Source organism: Ailuropoda melanoleuca, chromosome 4 (assembly GCF_002007445.2).
Source record: "Ailuropoda melanoleuca isolate Jingjing chromosome 4, ASM200744v2, whole genome shotgun sequence".
NCBI classification, from domain to species: Eukaryota; Metazoa; Chordata; class Mammalia; order Carnivora; family Ursidae; genus Ailuropoda; species Ailuropoda melanoleuca.
This window is the reverse complement of record NC_048221.1, coordinates 138,598,210-138,611,655: the sequence shown is the minus strand read 5'-3', so window position 1 is coordinate 138,611,655 and position 13,446 is coordinate 138,598,210.

The window sequence follows — 13,446 nt, the reverse complement described above, 5'->3', positions numbered from 1 at the left end:
AAGGTAAAATTAGGTCATATGGGTGGGCCCTAATCCAATAGGACTGGCATCCTTAAAAGGAGATTAGGACACACAGACATAGAGAAGACCAAGTAAAGACACAGAGAGAAGGTGGCCATCTATAAGCCAAGGAGAGAGGCCTCAGGAGAGCCAGCCCTGCCAACACCTCGATCTTGGACTTCTGGCCGCCAGAACCATGAGAAACAAATTTCTGTGGTTTAAACCAGCTAGTCTTTTTTATGGCACCCCCAGGACACTAATACGGTGCCCTTCTCGGCTTCCCCATGAGAAGGCAGCCATTTAGAGAATGGGAATTTTAAAGTACATCACTTTTGTACACTTACTGAAATTAATGACATGTTGGGTGAAGCACGTTTAATTAGTAACATCTATTCGGGAGAATCCCTGGGATGTTGCTGGTATTGTGCAGATGGTGATAATAAAGTCATGGAAATGGCCTTCTGTGTGACTGGTAAGCTGTCTCCGCAATCGGTTCCCAAAGCAGCCATCCAGAATACTCCAGGCAGTGAAGACACCCCCAGAGCGACTGTCTAAGGGGATGGGTGCCCACTCTTAGGACGAGATCATTCATTTGTTTGAACAAAATACAGTGAGAGTCCCATGAGTTTATTTTCTTACCTCTTAAGCTCAGAAACGGAGCAAGAAGTGAAGGCTAGGGAGATTTCTGAGGAAACGCGGAGGCAGGCAGAGGAGAAGGCTGAAGAAGACCAGAAAACGGAACTCTCCCACGTGTGTCTGACAGAACTTTAATGACCGGTGCTCTGTGGACAGAGGGACGGACATGAAGAAGATGCCTCACAGACGCTGTTGGTGACAGAGGCCACACACATGGGCTAGAGGCCAACCTGCCTCCAACACTTGCGAGCTGTGTGAGTTTGGGCAAGTTCCCTGACCTCTCTGTGCCTCAGTTTCTCCATTATGTTTTTAAAGAGAACACACAGTAGTACCTCTCTCACAGGGCTGCTGTGAGGACCCAGTGAGTTAAACATGTAAAGCTCTTCTTAGCACAGTGACTGGCACACAACCCTGGCTCACTTTCAGTAGGAGGGTCAAGTCAGACTCCCAGAGAAGCAATTCCAAGAAAATGCAACGGGTGTTCTAATAAAGGGCTTTGGAAGCCTGGAGAAGAGACCCTCTGTCTCGGTCGTAGTGAGCTGGCTCTGACATGCAGGTCTGGGGTTATGTTCTGGAAGAGAGACCACCCATAGGTGAAATTGGGGGACTCGAGAATTACCACACCGTTTGGGGAAATGCAAGGAGCTTGTGGCCTCTGGAGTTGAGGAGGGTGGTGGGAAATGAGAGCAGAGAGGCCGAGAGGGGCCAGCCCCCAGAGGCCTCCTGGTCATTGCTCAAATAGAGAATGGACCGAACCCCCAGAGCAGGGGAGTCCCACCGCTGCAAGATTTTAAGCAGGAGGTAGTGGGGTCCGCAAAAGAGAAAGAAGCTCCCGCAGCTCTGAGGAAGCCCATCAGAAAGAAAGGGACCGCATGCAGGGAGAGACGTCTGGGCACTCCCCACAGGCCCAGGTAGAGATGGCAGGGGCTGAGACGAAGGCCACAGTCGTGAAGTTGAGGGCAGAGGGATGGGAGGCACGCCGAGGCAAGGCCAGGGGCACCAGCTCATTCCCTCCCCCAGAGCACACAAGGCAGGTGGCCTGGGGGCCATGAGACTGAGTTCTGGTCAGTGGGATGGAGCAGAGGTGACATAAGCCTCTTCTAGGCTTCTCGAAGGATCCTCTGGTCTGCTCTTGCCCTTCTGCAGCAATCTGAGAAGGCGTGAGCTCTGGGTGGCGTAGCTTCAGCTGGAACCACCCCTGATGGGCCACCTGGAGGAGAGCTGCTGGGAGTCAGGCCCAAGCCACGTCAGACTGCGTGCGGGCAAGAAACACATGTTTACTGTAGTAAGCCACGGAGCTCTCGGGGATTTCTATCACACAGCAGAGCCCACCTGACCGCGCCGGGGGATCAGAGCACTGGTCACTGGACGGGGCTGAGGACACAGGCGAGTCCAGGATGAGCACGCGGGCAGCTGGGTGAAGGTGGCACTGCTAAGTCCAGCCAGAGATGCGAGATGCTAAGTCTCCGCTTATACCTTAGACATAAGTGTTCAGGAGCTTCTGGCGAGAAGCAGATGACGACCGGCCATGTGTATGTGAAACAACATCTAAGAAAAGCCTAGAACCACAGCTGCAGGCTGGAGGGGCATTGGCTCCAGGTGGGAGCTGAAGGCCTGCAGGAGGAAGGAGAACGTCTGGGCGTGCCTGTGGTGCCAGGAGCGGGGAACGCTAAGAGCTAAAGAAAAGAAGAGGATGGAAGAAGGGCCGTCAGCCGGCACAAGAGGGAGCCGAGAGAGGTGTACCTGATGGAAGACATCGAACACAAAGCAGGACAGAGCATGGCAGGAGCCGTGAAGGGAACCAACAGACCCCCAGCACCCCCCCAGGGGGGGTCTCAGTGCCCCAGGTGGCGGCCGGCTGCAGACGCTGCCCCCTCTCCAGGGCACCCGCAGGTGCCAGAAACTGCTCAGCCCGAAATCCAGGGACAGAGTCTGAGGCAACGCGGGACCGGATTCAGCCAACCAGTAACCCTCGCGCAGGGAGATAGCAGGTGTTTACAACAGTCCGCGCCCTTGGGGCGCTAGCGGTCGGAGCGGTGAGATAAGGCAGGTTCAGAAATAACTCGCTGGAGGCAGATGGGGCTAAGTGCCCCCGAGACCAGCAGATAATGCACTGAGGGGCTTCCACAGGGCGATTACTTCCAGCTGGAAGAGATCTGGAAAGAACCATTTGAGGCAGGGCCCTTGAGGTCTAGGCCTAATCGCTGCATGCCAGTGTCACTTCCAGTTCTGGAATGATGGTGTCTCTCCTTCATCTCACTTTACTTAGCTGCGGCTGCCGCCACGGTGAGTGTTCTTGGACTGAACGCCCCGTGTTCCTTGCGCGAGCAATAGCNTTCTGGAATGATGGTGTCTCTCCTTCATCTCACTTAACTTAGCTGCGGCTGCCGCCACGGTGAGTGTTCTTGGACTGAACGCCCCGTGTTCCTTGCGCGAGCAATAGCATCACGCGTGGAATGTGGTCAGCAGAGCAGACTCGTGGGTCTCCATGGCACTGCTGGGATGGCAGGAGCAAAAGGTGCCCGAGCAGGACCCCAGGATGAAGTGAATATTTACGTCGCATGCAGTGGGCCAGACTGGCGAGGACCTCGGTACCGGCTTTCATGATTACAGGCCATGCTCTTCATCTCGGCCCCGGCTGCTGTAACCGGACGCCGCAGACAAGACGGCCTAACCGAACAGCTGTTGGCCGCAGTTCAGGGGCTGGAAGCGATTAGGGCAGCAGTGTAGCCGGGTGCCGGTGAAGGCCATCATCCTGGCTGACAGACGCCACTTCCTTGCCCTGTCCTCACAGGGTGCAGCAGAGATCGCCTCATTGTGCCTCTTTTTATAAAGGTACTAACCCCGTTCATGGGGGTGCCACCCTCACCACCTCATCAGCTCCCAAAGGCCCCACCTCCAAATACCATCTCACGGAGGGTTAGGACTTCAACACATGAACTGCAGGGGTCCCAAACCTTCAGTCCCTAGCACTCCTTGATAAACTCCCCCCTGCTGGCTAATGAGAACTCCAAGAGGGAAGCTTCACTTCCCAGAGCTTCCAGATGGTCAATAAATTCAGAGCACAAAGGACATCAGTATCTTTTCTAAAAAAGAGAAGCAGTTCACATAGTGAACAGACAGCTGTTTATTTATAGGAACAAGTCAATTTTTGAAAGTAAAACTGAAATGGGCACAAAAATCAATACCTTTTTTAAGTATTTTTTTAAGATTTATTTATTCATTTTTAGAGAGAGAGGGTGAGAGAGCGCAAGCAGGGGGAGGGGCAGAGGGAAAGAATCTCAAACAGACTCCCCAGCCCTGAGGTCACAATCTGAGCCGAAATCAAGAGTTGGCCACGCAACTGACTGAGCCATCCAGGCACCCCAATTTCTGAAAGTATTTTTCTGGGGCGTCTGGGTGGCTCGGTCTGCCTTTGGCTCCCTGCTCAGAGAGGAGTCTCCTTCTCCCTCTCCCTGCCTCCCGCTCGTGCTCTCTTTCTCAAATAAATAAATAAAATCTTTTTTTAAAAAGTATTTTTGCATTTCTTAACTTGACTTCTTCTCACTCTACCTTTTGGAGTCCCAGGTAAGAAACTCAAAACATAATGTTTGGGATCGACCTAAAGTCACATAGCCAATTGTAGAGAGACAGGCTTGTTCCTGAAACAGCTCTGTGTGAAAGATGCTCATCATTCTAGAATAATAGCTCTAGTTGACTCTTGAGGACGAGGCTCCGAGAAAGGGGCTCAGTAACTCCTAGGCATTACTACTTTTCCACTGTGTGCACCGGCCTCCCTAGGACAATGACCACATCCAGGGTTGAATTCTCGAGCCAGAGCCTCAACAAGGCCTGTGGACCAGGAGTGGAGGAGGAGGGAGGCTTGCGATTGCTCACCTTCCTCTGTCATCATGGGAGCCTAATGGAATATCACAAACGGTGGGAGCTGAGCTTAGCATAAGGAGCTTGCCAGAGTTGGAAACCACAGTCCCCAGGAGGGTCTCCCCAAGAAATCAAACCCCACTTTCAGCCAATGGAAACTTCCTGCTTTATACTCTCTGGGTGCTGGGTGCTGGCATCTCCCCACGCCCAACTCTGAACTTTTTTTTTTTTTTAAAGATTTTATTTATTTATTTGACAGGGATAGAGACAGCCAGCGAGAGAGGGAACACAAGCAGGGGGAGTGGGAGAGGAAGAAGCAGGCTCATAGCGGAGGAGCCTGACGTGGGGCTCGATCCCATAACGCCGGGATCATGCCCTGAGCCGAAGGCAGACGCTTAACCGCTGTGCCACCCAGGCGCCCCTNGGGTGAGAGAGCGCAAGCAGGGGGAGGGGCAGAGGGAAAGAATCTCAAACAGACTCCCCAGCCCTGAGGTCACAATCTGAGCCGAAATCAAGAGTTGGCCACGCAACTGACTGAGCCATCCAGGCACCCCAATTTCTGAAAGTATTTTTCTGGGGCGTCTGGGTGGCTCGGTCTGCCTTTGGCTCCCTGCTCAGAGAGGAGTCTCCTTCTCCCTCTCCCTGCCTCCCGCTCGTGCTCTCTTTCTCAAATAAATAAATAAAATCTTTTTTTAAAAAGTATTTTTGCATTTCTTAACTTGACTTCTTCTCACTCTACCTTTTGGAGTCCCAGGTAAGAAACTCAAAACATAATGTTTGGGATCGACCTAAAGTCACATAGCCAATTGTAGAGAGACAGGCTTGTTCCTGAAACAGCTCTGTGTGAAAGATGCTCATCATTCTAGAATAATAGCTCTAGTTGACTCTTGAGGACGAGGCTCCGAGAAAGGGGCTCAGTAACTCCTAGGCATTACTACTTTTCCACTGTGTGCACCGGCCTCCCTAGGACAATGACCACATCCAGGGTTGAATTCTCGAGCCAGAGCCTCAACAAGGCCTGTGGACCAGGAGTGGAGGAGGAGGGAGGCTTGTGATTGCTCACCTTCCTCTGTCATCATGGGAGCCTAATGGAATATCACAAACGGTGGGAGCTGAGCTTAGCATAAGGAGCTTGCCAGAGTTGGAAACCACAGTCCCCAGGAGGGTCTCCCCAAGAAATCAAACCCCACTTTCAGCCAATGGAAACTTCCTGCTTTATACTCTCTGGGTGCTGGGTGCTGGCATCTCCCCACGCCCAACTCTGAACTTTTTTTTTTTTTTAAGATTTTATTTATTTATTTGACAGGGATAGAGACAGCCAGCGAGAGAGGGAACACAAGCAGGGGGAGTGGGAGAGGAAGAAGCAGGCTCATAGCGGAGGAGCCTGANCCCAGGCGCCCCCCAACTCTGAACTTCTAAACTTAAAACTCCTGTTGGCTGCTTCCTCCCCAAGCACACGACCCCACAACCCGTGGGGGGCTGCTTCCAAGTCCCTATTCCCTCCATCTGCAAGAGCAGTGTGCATAGAGATTATTGTTCGGAAGGAGAAGCGTGTGGCTTGGGGTCTTGATTTCAGAGCTGATCCGCTAGAAAAAGGTATTTTGCAAGGCGCGAGGGAAGTAGACCATCTCCTCCGCTAGCCACTCCGCAGACATATGGCTGCTTTCCCGCCAGGTAGGAAGTGATTATTGGAGCAGCACAAACAGATATTTTTGTCAAAGTGGAGGTGTGATTTTCTCAGGTTTTGTGAGAACACACACACGCACACACACATATTTTTACCAACCCAATCTGTTTTCCAGCAACCCAGTGGCCGCAGGGTCTGGGAGGCCAACTTGAATATTTGGGAGTCACAGAGGAGTGCCTGGTGAAGTCTCTGGAAGCTTCAGGCATACCTGACCTGACAGGTGGCTGAACCAGCACAGATGAGGCCAGTTGGCCAACAACCTGTAAGTGAGGAGGAAAGGTGGGCCTACGGCAAGAAGAACAGGCCTGGAGGCAGGGATCCCACATCCATTCTGTGTGCACAGGCAGCACCTCCCCTTCCTACCTGCCCAGGCTCTCACCTGTGACAGGAAGAACCACCGCAAGAGCCCTCTCTTGCACACAGAACCCTATCACGGCTCATCTACTACGTGGGACCAGAACTTTTTTTTTCATTTACTATACTAGCTCTATATCTATTACTATCTCTAGTATTTACTATACTATACTAATTTACTTACAAGCTCTAAGATCTCTTTGAAATAAAATTTAAGACTTGCAAGAGACATTAGGGTAAAGATAGCAGATGGAACACGTATTCCTTTACTTTCATTACCTCCCTAATTACCTTGAAAACAGAAACTTTTTGTATGTTGTTTTACAGTATGGCTCTGTGCTATCCAATATGGTAGCCAAGTCACATGTGCTACATTGCCTTTTTATTAAATAAATTCTAAAATTTAGTCTGTCGTTGGTACTAGCCACATCTCAAGTACTCAGTAACTGCATATGGCTAGTGGCCCTCACACTGAACAGCAGAGATAAAGAACAATTCCATCATCGTAGAAAACTCTATTGGACTGTGCTGGTATAGGCCCACTAGGGGCAAAGCAGTTGGGAAAGCACAGTGGGAAAATGCTGGGAACTGGAAGCGTGGGGTGGGTGGTAACTGGCTGGACAAGTAAGAGAAAGTTGCATCCTAAACCAGAATTGGGGGGTGCCAAGGAGGCAGCTGGCCCTTGACATTTGTCAGGTCTGGGCAGGAGTACCAAAGCGAGCCATATGCCCTAACTCTGAAAAAAAGGCTCAACCAAGGTAATAAACTCTATTGAAAGGACTAAAAACTACCATCTCTCCTCTACCTTGACAAACACACCTTCTTGATAATGTAAGAGGGACAAAGGATTAGCTTGCTAGGACTACCATAACCAGGTACCATACACTGCAGAGCTTAAAACAGCACAGTTCTGGAAGCTGGAAGTCTGAAATCCAAGTATGGGTAAGGCTGGTTCCCTCTGAGGGCTTTGAGGGATAAACTGCCCCATGCCTCTCTCCTAGCTTCTGGTGATGGCCAGCAACCCTAACATCCCACAGCAAATAGATGCACCGTCTCCATCTTCATGTGGCTTTCTCCCTGCATCTCTGTCTTTACGTGGCCTTCTTCTTATAAACACGCCAGTTATATTGGCTTAAGTACTCTCTCTACTCCAGTATGACCTTATCTTAACTAATGACATTCTACAACGACTGTATTTCTAAAGGTCACAATCCGAGATCCTGGGGGTTAGGACTTAACACAACTTCTTTGGAGGACATAATGTAAGCCCTAACAGCCAGATTCAAATTGGAGTTCTCAGACCTCTCCGGGTTCCACATCAGAACACCACATCACTAGAAGAGGACCTGCTCCTGACCCTTCCATTCGTTCCCACCCCCTGCATCTGAGGAGCCTCGCCATTGCTCCATCCATACTTCCCACAAACCATCACCTCTCATTAGAAAGATTGGAAGACAAAATAGAGGAAATAGAGCAAAAACTGAAGGCTTAGTTCAACAAGCCAACATTTGAAAAGAGAGTTGCAGAGAGAGAGAAAGAAATTGAGGGAAACAGAGAAAATAAGTAAATACATCAACTATTATGCTGGAGACCTCAACGCTTTGAGTCAGTAAATGATAGATACAACAGGTAGAAAATCAGTAAGAGTATGGATGACCTAAGCAGTCAATGTGAGCTACCTGACATTGATAGAATATTCCATCCAACAACAGCAGAATACATTTTCTTCCCAAAGAATATGATTCAGTGCATATGAAGTTGATAAACAGCAAAACTAAGCTGTGTTATTAGAAGTCAGGATAGTGATCACCTCTGGAGAACAGGATAGGGATGGTAACTAGGAGAGATGTCAGGGATGCTTCTAGAGTACTAGTCACGTTCTATTTCTTGACAACAGCATGTGCACTTTGGGGTAATTCATCAGGATATGTATGTACTTGTGCTCTGTGTGCTTTTTTGTTTACATATAATGCTTTGGTTAATTTTTAAAAAGAGAAGCAAAGGAGTCCCCTGGGACCATGGAGTTGTTTGGAGGACACACAGGACAGATGCCCAGAGACTGCCAGTTCACTTGGAACAGCTCAGGAGACTCCAGAATAAGTTACCCCAGGAACATGAACTCAACCCGCTTCAAAAACATTTGGAATCCGAAGGAGGAAAGACCAGTGTTCCAAAGAGAGGGAGAGAAGGAGATGGAACCGTATCTCCACGAACTGCACAAAAGTGCAGAGGCTCTTAAAGAACTTTCTTCTCTCATCGAGGAGAAAAGGGTGGGGCTAGGGAGACGGTTGATGACTTTGGCCAAGACTCAGGGGTTATGGTGGATGAGAGAGGAGCTCCCAAGCTCCCTGGTGTTCTCTCAACCTGTAAAATGGAGTCTGAAGGATTGGAAATATTATTTTTTCTTTAACATGCTTCCTTTCATTAGGGTGTATTACCTATAGCATGTGACTGTGTGGGGCTTGTTTCATGAGAGAAAACAATGTCCCTACTCAAATTTCTCAAATCTCTTGAGACGGGTGTTAATTCCAAAGTTAGTTTCAGTACATAGTTAATCACACTCGTAACCCACTTGCTCTCTCTTTGCATTTTCCCCCCTCGTGGATGTCATAAATGGCTTATTTTCAATTTCCATGATGTTTCATCATAACAGGCAGAGGTCAAGAGGGCAGAGATAAATGAAACTATTAAATGGTCTCTCTACCTTCTTTCTCAATCCACACATGTAGTCATCCATCTGTCTTTTTGCTACAGGTTTGTTGATGAATGTAAGAACGAACCAGTGAAGAAATGATTTCATCAGAGCTGCCAACACATAACAAAACCGAACGCCTTCGCCTGCTTGCTGCACTTTTGCCCCTGTCAGCTGTTGATTCCAAAGAGCCTTGAAATAGTCTAGATGCCCACGACCACGGGACAGAAGAGAAACAGACAAGGGAACTCAGCAACTACATAAATCAACCATGAAAAATCAGGAGGGCTTTTTTCCCCCTGGAAACGTTTTTATAATTAACCTACAAACCTAAATTCTGTGGAAAAGAACCCAGTGCAAAATCCCCAAGTAGTAATAAAATTCCCACTTCTTAGATTCACATTTCAGGCATGCCTCAATATTAACTTCTCATTTCCTCCTCTCCTATGCTAATCAGGAGTGAAATAAATGTAATCTTCAAACTGTGGCCTTAAATTTAATCCCAGGTCTCTAGGGGGCTTTATTGCTTTTTCTAGTCTGGCCCCCTCATTACACAGATAAGAAAATTGCGGACCCGGGGAAACAGCAAGCTGCCCAAGGTCACCCAAGGTCAGAGGTGCAGCTGGCACTAGAACCCAGGCCGGCCCCTGCCTTTACCTACATTACCTCCACAAGAGGAAAGCAAAGGCACATGATGCCTGTGTCCCTAAAGCAGCCTGACGGCCTGAGCTGGGCCCAACCCCACCACCAGCCATCAGAGAGCTGCGGCAGACCCCCGCCACCCTCCAGCATCTGCCCTGACCCTGCGCCTCGACAGGCCCACCTCCATCCTCCCTAAGGCCAATCCCAGAGCCCTCTGCTCTTGACCTCTCCCCTGGGGCTCTCTGTCCTTCTGGGTCAGCCTCTTGTGAAAGCTGCCTGCCCCTCCCCCCACAACTCTCCTTCCTCACCTCCAAACCCACTTCTTCCCGCTGCCTCTCCCCACCCCCCTTAACTCCAAGAGACTCTCCCTAGTTCTTTGCCCTTAACCTGTCTGGTAAATTCCACCCTACAGACCACCTCCTCCACGGAGCCCTCCCCCCTCACCCTCTCAGGAGGAGCTCCTCTCTGGGTCTGCTTGCCTCTGGGTTGTCCTCCCTCAGTGCACCTGCCCAGCTTCATCTGCGGTAATCCTGTGGCTGGGTCCTGGCCCTCCTCTCGTGTTTCACCCTCTCCCTGGAAGTGAGCACCCCTTCCATGGCCCAGTTACTGTCCAGTCCCGCTGGTCCCCAAAGTCCAGCCTGAATACACCTGCCAGATGTAATCACCGCCCCCAGAAACTTCACACTCACCTTTTCCATACCCTCCACGCACCTCTACACTTCTCCCTTCCCTACAACCTGTCCCCCAATTACCTCCCCTCCCTCCCTTGCCCACTAATCTCCAGTTATGCTGAACTTCTGGCCTTGGGGCTTCACACATGCTGTACCCACTATTGGAAACACTATTCCTCCCTCGCCCTCCCCCTCCCCCAACTGTTAAATGACTAGGTCCTAACTCCCAGGCCTTAGCCTGGATGCCGCTTCTTCCATGGACCTCTGCCAACTTCCCAGGTGAGCAGCAGGAGCCCCTCCCCTGTGTCTCCATCTCTCCCTGAGCCCCACCCCCCGGAGCTGATATCTGGGTTATTCAGGGCATGAGAATGTGAGCCTGTGTCTATCTTGCTTGCCACTGGATTCTCAAAAATGTTCCAGTTTGTTCAACTCTGAGTTGCATGAAATAGGTGTTCACCTAGCTAGGCCGTCCTCCAGACCATGGGCACCTGGAGGGCAGAGCCTCTGTCCTAGCTCTGTGTCCCAAAGCCTGGCACACCACGGGCCTTAGCGAATGCTGTTTCTGCGCCACCCCTGCCTGAGGGAGACAGCGCCTGCTGTGTGAAGCAGGATACCCTGATCTCCCTGGGGCCTGGGGAAGATGAGCAGCTGATCAGGGTGACAGCAATTTGGGCCAATCACGCGTGGCCCTTTCGCATGGGTCCTAAGCCCCAAAGAGATGAGTTCAAACTGATGACATCAACTCCCCTCAGCAGAAGCCCAGCCTCCTGGCTGCAGCAGGCGTCGAAGTGACATGGGAAGGATCTGCTGGGACCCAGCCTCCCGCCATCAGACCTTTCTGTGCTGCCTGCGCCAGGTCCCTGGAGAGCGCCCGATGCCTTCCTGGGACCAGAGGAGCAGGGGCCCGACTGCCCGCGTGCTCGAACTTCAGAGCACCCACTAGCCTGGGCACCAGGGCAGCACCCTGGCCTCGAGCCCCAGCCACACACACGATGCTGCCAACTGTGAAGAGCCAGGCGATGACCTTTGGACCCAGGGTTTGCTGGCAAATTCAGCCAGCACGTCCTGGCCACAAAGGGCTACTCAGGTGGGGACCCAATTTCAACAAGCTGCCCTGAAATCGAATTAGGGTCTGAGAACACAGCAAGAAACACCCTTCTGCAGAATCAGGACATGGAGAAACCTGCAAAAGCGAAGGTGTGACTCCAAGCCACTCGACACAGATGTGTGCACCTGCTGCAGGGGCTGAGGGCTGGCTGTCACACACCAACCCGCTGGTGGCTCCCAGCCTCAGCTGCTTGCTGTCCTTGCTTCCCCTCCTCCTCACCACCCCTCACAGACGGCATTAAAGCATAGGTGTGAGAGTCATATCTACCCCAGCAAAACATCATGTCACTTTCCTGGGATCACACAGCTCCCTGACACTCTGGAGGGGGAAGCGACACTGAACTGGAGACAGTAGACCAGAGGTAACAATCAGAGACTTCTGGAGTTGGCACAGCCCGAGAAGCAACCTCAACATACAAGCTGTGAGTCCCTGGGTGAGTCACGTAACTTCCCAGATCATCAGTGTTCTCATTTTTAAAATGGGGATAATGATGGTACCAACCTCACAGGCATAAAGAGAGGGGCACATCACTTATGCATGGCATGGGGTGATTTTTCCTCTTCTCTTGGTAAACTGGCCATATTTTTATTGTCCCAGACAAATAGAATGGATTAGTTTCATGTCCTTTTGACAGACCTAGTATATTTCCATCAGTTGCACTTATTTCCTGCCCTGTGAGAGGTCATGGGGAGAGGATGGCCCCTACTTGCCACAGCCAAGCTTTGGCCCAGAGAGTCCCTCTTACTCACAGAAGCGATACTGGTTGAAGATCTGCATTCTAGAAGGGAGAGGTAGATAATAAACGATAAGCTTAATACATAAATAAGTTATGTAGTAGGTTAAAGGTCACATGGATTCTGGGGGGAAGGCGCAGAGAAGGGGAAATGGGAGGAGGGGGGTGGTGGAGGCAGGTTGTACATTAAATGGATCAGTCAACATGGCCTCACTGAGAGATGAAATCAGAGCAAAGCCTGGAGTCAATCATAGAGAAATCTGTGCAAAGACCATTCCAGATGGAGGGAATTGCTGGAACAAGGCTTTGAGAGGAAAGCATGCCCAGCATGTTTGCAGATGCCTCCTCAATCCAGACATCTGGTCTACTCCTTGACCCCTGGTTCTGATTCTAGGCATCTGCTGGCAGCCCGGGTAGGGCCTAAGCCTTGCTCGTGGTAGTCCAAGCCTGGCCATGTCTAGTCACTGAAGCTTCGCCTCCCTGACCTGCCCAGATTTCTCTGTATCACCTACTCCTGCAGGGAGATCCCTCAGAGTGAACTGTACCCCAGGACATCCATCTTTGCTATTTCCCAGCCTGTGCTTACACCCTGATCAGCCTGCAGTATTAGACTTCCTCCTCCAGCCTACAGTGGGGTCTCATCCCAATTGCCTCTTCAGGTCCAGCAAGATGTCCTACTGCAGTGGTCCGTGCACCAACCTCTCCGTGGATGCTGTGGTTAACCAGGTCATGCAGCTAAGCACATGCAGCCAACTCTCCCAGTCACAGCTCACAGCCACCGGAGTGGCGGGTGGAATGGAGGTAGCCTTAGAAAGGGAAGGCTGCGTAGGTAGTGAATAGATAGTGGATGGGTAGTTGGAGAAGTGTGTGGACACACAGATAAAGGACAGATGGATGGGTCACAGATGAGCGGCCTCCAGCAAAGAAAAGAGCCCTATACTTCCCCAAAAAACAGTCTGAAGAGGAATGTTCTTTCACCCCCAAAGCACTGTTTCCAGAACCCCCACCCCCACAAATACAGCTGCCTCAGTTTCCAGCCCTCAACCCCAGACTCACACCCAA